Genomic DNA, 6,952 nt, shown 5'->3' with positions numbered 1-6,952 from the left:
TTGCTGCTTGTCAGTTATGTGGGAGCAAGTGTTCTGACCCGACTTCCACCAGCCGAGACTGAGTCTGTGCTGAGCCCGCCAGGGTCACCAGCTGAGGAAGGACCCTTTCAGCATCTCTCAGCATCTCACATCCCTGGGAAGTCATTCTTAACACCTCCCCACCTACTTCCTGCTAATTAGACTTATCGAAAAACAATTGCAGATCTTTTGAGATTTCAGGAGGCTGACAGCATCTTTTAGCAACAGTCACAAGGAAACAAAGTTTCATGTATAATTCATGAGGTGCGTGGTCATCCTGGCGGGAAATTATCTCCTGACAGACTCGGCGTTGGTGGTGTCCTGTCAGAATGGCCTACAGTGTATAATTAAAACCTGAACAGAACAAATTAATGCTGATTACTTTATAAACAGTTTGAAAGCTTGAATTCTGTTCCCTGTCTTGCAAAAAGAAAACAGATATTTCAGAAATCTGTAAGTTCCCCCCCTCCTCTCACTAACAGTTCTGCTGATAAAGGATCCTTGAACAGATATTACAGTTAATGGTCTTTGTCCTCCAGTTTTCTTCCATGAATCTCACCTGCACTAAGTCAGAGGCACCAAAAGGAAAATTTGGCAGGTGCTAAATTTCCCTGATGAGAGTGTCCATCCTTCTGTTGCAAATGCATGTATGTCTCTCCCGACTGATAAAAACTCTAGCATTCAGCGACTATGAGAACTGTTGGGCCTACCAGGTCAGTTAGTCGTGCCCCTTAGTTTAGAGACCATCGAAGGGGAGTGACTGGCTCAAGGACAAGCAGAGCCATCATGAGGACTCTAGATAGCCAATCCGGGGCTTCTTCCAGGACCCTGTGTCTTTAACAACAGCTGCAGCAATATTAAACTCACAGTTCTCAAGACTTACCATGTACCAGGCACTATGCTAAAATCTCACTGAATTCTCACAACTATGAGGTACCTACTGTTATTATCCCCATTTTACAGATGGCAAACTGAGGCTCAGAGATGTTCAGGTGCTTGCCAAGATGCCTCACTTGGTTGAATAAGTGAATGACCAATGGCTGGACCATTTGACTTTCCCTCCATCCTCCCGGTTGCCAGCCTTACCCAGGCCCCCTCCACTTCTGCCTGAATGGTTGCACCAGTTACCTAAGCAGTCCGTCATTGCCTCCAACTCTGATCTCTTCGCAGTGAATCTTCACGTCTCAGCCAGAGCTAGATTTTAGAAACGGAAGATGGATCATTTTTCCTCTAGCATAAAATAATCAGCTCAGGAAATCTCGATTTAGCTCCTACCATTTGCCAGCCACGGTGCTGGGAGCGGTGTGTCGGTGACTGACGCAGACATGGTGCCCACCTTCACGGAGCTTACGGTTGGGGGGAGGGGACAGATGATGGGCTCCCTGTTGCTCCTGGGTCAAGGTCCACATTCCAAAACATAGTTTAAAAGGCTCGCCAAATTCTGGGCTCTGACTTTCTCTCCAGCTTCACCTCCAGCAAACTGCCCTGCATCAGAACAGTTTGGAAAAACAAGGAAATAGGTCTCAGCTGGCTTCCTTCATTGCAAAAACCTGTGAAATTGAACTTCATGCCCTTTTGTCCTGTCGGCCCCACAAGAACCTATAGCTGGAATCCTCTTTCTGTTAATGGAGATAATATAACACAGCCTCACGTCACATCCCTCGTGGCTGAGCCATATTTCCACAGTGGGGGATGGTGAGATTGGGTCAGAGAAGCACAGGACTGAGCCAGATATGGGTTCAGATTCTAGCTCAGCCTCTTAGTAGTTGGCCGGACTTGAACATGTTACTTTCTCTCTATAAGCCTTCGTTTTTTCAAATGTAAAATAGGGCTAATAATACCCACATCTTATGGCAAGGGGTACTCAAACTTTAATGCACATCAGAATCACTCTGGCTTACTAGAGCGCGGATTGCTAGACCCCTTCCCAGTCAGATTCAGTAGGTCTGTGGTGGGGTCGGAGCATTTGCATTTCCAGCATGTCCCTGAGGCTGCTGCTGCTGCTGCACTGGGAGCTGTATTTTGAGAACCACTGAGTTGTGGTGCTTGTGAGTTTTCCGTTTTGTTCTTTCATTGAGGTGTAACAGGGCATAGATCTTAAGTGTATGGCTTAATGGAGTTTTACATATGTGTACCCTCTTCTAGAAACCACCCATGCCAACCGAGATATAGATGATTTCCAGCACCCCAGTAGGATCACTTGTGTCCCTTCCCAAACAGAACCACTATTCTGACTTCCATCACCATCTGTTGATTTTGCTGGTTCTCAAGTTTATATAAACCAAATCATATAGTGTACTCTCTTTTGTGTCTCTGGCTTCTTTTGCTCCATCTTATGTCTGTGAGAGTCATCCATGTCATATGTAGCAGCAGTTTGTTCTTTTTCACTGTTATGTAGTATTCCACTAGATACATATACCATAATTATTTATCTATGCTCCTGTGGATGGAGATTTGGATCGTTTCCAGTTTGGGGCTATGGTAAGTAGAGGCACTAGGAACACTCTCAAATCTCTCTTTTGAAGGACTGAGAACTTGTTTCTATTAGGTGTAAACCCAGGTGTGTAATTGCTAGGTCACAGGAAATGCATTTGATAAACTTTAGTCAATACCACCTGTTTTCCAAAGTGGTTGTACCAATTTACCCACCCGTCAGCCACGTATGGGCGTTCCAGTTGCTCCACATTGCCAGCTCCTCTGCCTCTGGGCAGTCCAGGCTGAGCGGTGGAGCCTGTGAGGAGGCACCCTGCTTCCCCTGTGGCCATCTTCAGAGCCTCTTTGGCCGGCAGAGGCCCCCAGCCAATGCCCAGCCTTCCAACCTGGTTACCAGCTCAGAGGACGAGCCTGGCCAAGTCTTTCTGCTTCTGTTTTAATTTTCTCATCTATAAAATGAGGTGAAGGTTCCTGTTTTCCTCGAGGTGGTTCTGATAACCAAATAACATGAAAAATCTTTTCATGGCAAAAACCACACGCATGAAGAGCGATTAATTGTATTTGGATGAATACGCATAGCCTGGGCATCTGATCTATTTCCCCGCTAGCTTTTTTCTGCAAGGCTGCACTAAAATGCTAGCCAGTACCTGCATTTCTTTCCATTATTTTATTCTCTTGACCTGCAGCATGTGCACTTGAATCAGTGCAGACAATGACTGTGGAACCTGGTCCATTTGCAGACAGCTTCTTCCATTTCTGCAGAGGGCAGTGGCAGCTTGGTCTGGTCTGCCATGGCTGAGGAAGTCCCTGGCCTACTCTAGGCTCAGGGGGATTTCTTTTCACTCATACTTTGGCAAAGGGATGGGGGCTGGCAAAGGCAACATTTGGTTTCTTGCGGTGTTTCTTAATTGGTGATCTCTGAACCATGTAGAATCTAGGAGGAAAGTCTATTTGCCCCATAAGAAGTAGCACCCACATGGACAGAGAAGGACTTGAAGGTTGGAGCCACCATGAAGGATGTCCTGGGGTTAGAATATCTTTGGCTCCACTGGTGCCAGGAACAACACTTGCATAGCTGGATTCAGGAGAATAAGGTAGCTCACGGGGCTGACTCACACAATTGTTCCCAATGTGCATTTCACAACTCTAGGGTGTGCCATTCATATCTTATTCATTATAGGCTTGTATTTGTAACGTCCTTTTCTGGCAGATGGCAGGTAGTAAAGTACCTTGATAAAGGAATGCCTTTCTCTAATTTCTACACAGCACCCAGAGGCCACAGGTGGTGCTGATGAGAGGTTGAGTCCTTCATCCATCCCCCAGCTGTGGAATCCCTTCCCACCTCTCCTCCTAGCCTGATGTGGGGTTCTTCCCCGCAAGGCATTGCCGACCCTGGTGTACCAGGCCTGATGGGGTGGGCTCAGATGCTCCTGGACCAGAGCCAGTTGCCTGTGGGGAGAGTGGACTCAGGGTCCAAAAAGACTGAGTGAAGTTCTCAGCTACAAGGTTTTTAAAAACCCCTTTCTCCCAGGACAATCTGGGAGTAAATGCTAGATGCCAGCGCCAGCTCACTACCCGCTCCCCTTCAACTTCCTCAAGAATAGGAAGATCTCGCTCCGTGCCTTCTAGAAATGTGGAGTGAGATATTCAGCCCTCTTCTTGGAGCCACGACTCCTTCTTGGACCTCCTCCTTCCAGCCGTGTGGAAAGAGCCTGATCAGGCAACTGGACCCTGGGTTCTACTTCCTGCCCCCTGCCCCCAACCACGGACAATTCACCTCCCCTGTCTGGGACCTTTTCTTGTAGATGCACATTGATGGCAGGGCAAAGAGTATGTTCTCAAATCACCCCTTTCTGTATTGAATTATATCCCAGGTGCCTGGTGCACTGTTTCACGCTTCCAGCTCTCCATTTCTTTTCTTGGGCTGTGTTCAGAGAACGCTGCTGGCCCAGCACCTCCCCCTTTGAATTCTCTCTCTGTCATTACTCCTCTTAGCCTCTGACTTTGCGTTAATGTCAGGGCTCGGGGTGAGGGTTGGGGGTTGTATCTGCTGCATAGACATCTCCTCAGGCTGTATCTTCTGCAAATTTAATTCAAGCTGTCAGTTTTTACATTTCTTGGCACTGAATCCTTACCAGCACTTTAACTGAAATCTTCAGATTATTTCCCCCCCCCCCGCCCTTTTAGAGTATGAGATCTTCAGCACACAAGCAATATTTAAGTGCCAAGACTATGTAGCTATAAAGGAGTGTGTGCATTAGTGCACTGGTCGGGGGTGATGGGAGAAAGCTGTTGAAGGGGCTGGAAGAGCAACTGTTGTCTGTCTTAGTGAAGAGCAAGCGGAGATAGGCACACACTCCAGCCTGGGAATGGAGATTAGACCCCAGGGAGAATGGCTGAGGGAGGAATGTGGACTTGCAAAGTCGGCCTGCATGGACGCATCAAGCATTCCTGAATGCCAGCTCCATGAGGCACTTGGCTTCGGGCTGTGAATCCAGAGATGAGCAAGACTCAGAGCCCCTGTCCTCGTGGAACTTAACAGTGGAGGTCAGGAGGAAGAGGTAAAAAAATAATTATATGTTTACAACTCTGGGGGGGGCAAGGATCTTTTTAAATAAGACTTGAAATGTAAACTCCATAGAACAAAAGATTGATACAATTGAAGACACCAAAATTTAAAATTCTGTATAATAAAAGACACAACATAAACAGAGTTAATGATAAGCCAAAGATTGGTAGAAAATATTTGCAACACTTGTAACACCCAACGATGTTCCGTTGTGGTGTGTAGAATGCCTACAAATCCAAAAACAGAAACATGTGTAAATGATATGTAATAGTTATCTGTTGCTACATAATGAATTACCTCCAAATTTAGTGGCTTAAAACATTTGTTATCTCACAGCTTGTGTAAGTCAGGAATCCAGGCACGACTGAGTGGGTCTTCTGGCTCGAGGTCTCTCACAAAGCAGCAGTGAGGGTGTTGGCTGGGCTTCCAGTCATCTAAGACTCGACTGGGGAAGGACCCGCTTGCACGCTCACTCACGTGATTGCTGATGGGATTCTGTTCCTCAAAGGTTATTAGACGGAGAGCCTCAGTTCCTCGCTGTCTGTTAGCTGGAAGCCATGCTCAGTTCCTCGCCATGTGGGCTTCTCCACAGGACAGCTGAAAATAAGGCAGCTTTCTCCATCAGACAGAAGCAGAGCCAGACAGAGAGAGTGCTAACAAGATGGAGGTCACAGTCTTTTGTAACTTAACTTTGGAAGTGACAAACTACCATCTTTGCCATTTTCTGTTCATTAGAAGCAAGTCACTAGGCCCTTAAGGGAAGGAGGTTACACAAGGACACGAATACAAAAGGGTGAGGACCATTGGGGGCCCCATAGAAGTTTGCCTACCCTAGGAGACAAACGGATAATCTGTAGACTGAGAAAAGACCTATAAACTTACGAAAAGATGTTCAGCTCCACTAATAATGAGGAAAATGCAAATTAAAATAATAAAGAGAAATCATGCTTTATCCATCATATTGGGCAAAATTAAATACTGATGGCATCTAGTTTTGGCAAGGTACAGTACTCTCACACACCCTTGGTTGAAGAGCAAATTGATATCAGGCATGAAGAGGCACGTAACTTTTTATCCAGCAAGGGAAGTTCTAAGACTCTACTGCAGAAAAATGCAGATGCGTGAAGATGCACATTCAAGAATGCTCACTGAAATAGCGTCTGTGATAGTGAAAAACTGCCCATCTATAAGGATGGTTAAATAAATCGTGAGGCATCAAATCCACAGAATTCCAGCCAGAGATAAAAAGAATGGAAAGATCTTCAAAGATCTTTCAAAGAATGGAAAGATGGAAAGATTTTCAAAACCTATTTTTGAATAAAGAAAATAAATTGCAGAATAATTCATGCAATGTCAAGTACAAACAAAACAAAAGCACATAACAAAACCAAACCATTATTTTTCTGTGTACATAGAAGTGTGTAGATACATATTGAGATGTGGAAGGACACAGGCCAAAATGATGATAGCCATTACCCCGGGGTGGGGGTGGGGGAGAGGAGATTAGAAGAGTGGAAGGATGGCTCAAGGGGGTTGTCTCTTTATCAGTACGGTCTTAACTTTTACAATAAGAATGTGTCCATGCATTGTTTATCTCGTTAAAAAATAACCGAAAAGAATGGCTATTTTCAAAACACACGTTACCATCAGTGGAAATAGTACTACCAGAGAGTGATCTTGTGAATCGAATGTCCTTTCTCCGAGGGCAAGAGAGCATCCTGTTGCCACAGTTCTCCACCTGGGCACTGCATGTTGTTAAGGTTAGGCTACAGAGATCAGAAACTGGACCAGCCTCAGAGTCAGAAGAAGAACTTCTGTTGGAAAACAAAAATGGAAAGAACTCCAGCACCGGAACATCACGGTTGTTAAATATATACCATACCTTTTAGGCAATTCAGGATGTTTGATGCATGGCATGGAGTGACAAGGATG

This window comes from Equus przewalskii, chromosome 6, assembly GCF_037783145.1.
Source record: "Equus przewalskii isolate Varuska chromosome 6, EquPr2, whole genome shotgun sequence".
Lineage (NCBI taxonomy): Eukaryota > Metazoa > Chordata > Mammalia > Perissodactyla > Equidae > Equus > Equus przewalskii.
Note: the sequence above shows the minus strand (reverse complement) of the source record.